Source organism: Leptonychotes weddellii, chromosome 5 (assembly GCF_054177405.1).
Source record: "Leptonychotes weddellii isolate Sample4059 chromosome 5, ASM5417740v2, whole genome shotgun sequence".
Lineage (NCBI taxonomy): Eukaryota > Metazoa > Chordata > Mammalia > Carnivora > Phocidae > Leptonychotes > Leptonychotes weddellii.
Window position 1 is genome coordinate 141,810,958 of NC_138373.1, and position 348 is coordinate 141,811,305.

The following is a 348-nucleotide window of genomic DNA, read 5'->3' on the forward strand; positions in this document are numbered from 1 at the left end:
CAAACACTGCCACTGACCAGAAGGAAACCCAAGTAGAAGTTGAAGCAGTACTATTTTCCTAGCTGGCAAACATATAACCTATCTATTTCAACCATGCATATAACTCTAAGATGCCATAATGGGCCAGGCACCACACAGGATTCCAAGGATATATATGAAAAAGTCTGTCCATCAGGAGCGATTTGGAAAGTATGAAACAATGTTAATTACATTCTCAGTAATATCAGATGCAGCACTGAGAACACTTGGGCCTGGAAGAAGGTCTCCAAAAAAGACTTCAGAGACCAAATTAAGAACGGTAGTGGGGAATGGGTAAAAAGATTAAAGTCCCCCCCCATAAAAAGGGGG